The sequence below is a fragment of the Entelurus aequoreus genome, linkage group LG12, assembly GCF_033978785.1.
Source record: "Entelurus aequoreus isolate RoL-2023_Sb linkage group LG12, RoL_Eaeq_v1.1, whole genome shotgun sequence".
Taxonomy (NCBI): domain Eukaryota; kingdom Metazoa; phylum Chordata; class Actinopteri; order Syngnathiformes; family Syngnathidae; genus Entelurus; species Entelurus aequoreus.
This window is the reverse complement of record NC_084742.1, coordinates 10,732,483-10,732,703: the sequence shown is the minus strand read 5'-3', so window position 1 is coordinate 10,732,703 and position 221 is coordinate 10,732,483.

Sequence of the window (221 nt, the reverse complement as noted above, 5' to 3'; positions counted from 1 at the left end):
AAATGTAAGGCTCCCCTTTTCCAAAATGCACTAGCTTGATGCTAATTTACATTGGATTTGCCAAAGGCAGGCTACTATTAGTGTTCACGACTTTACAATGATTTCAAAACCTCCACATTTGGTAATGAAAACTACAACTAAAGGGAAAGTTACAAACAGCCGGTGCTTAATAAGTATAATACTTAAGAGTACAAACATTTTGTAGGGCACAACATAACACG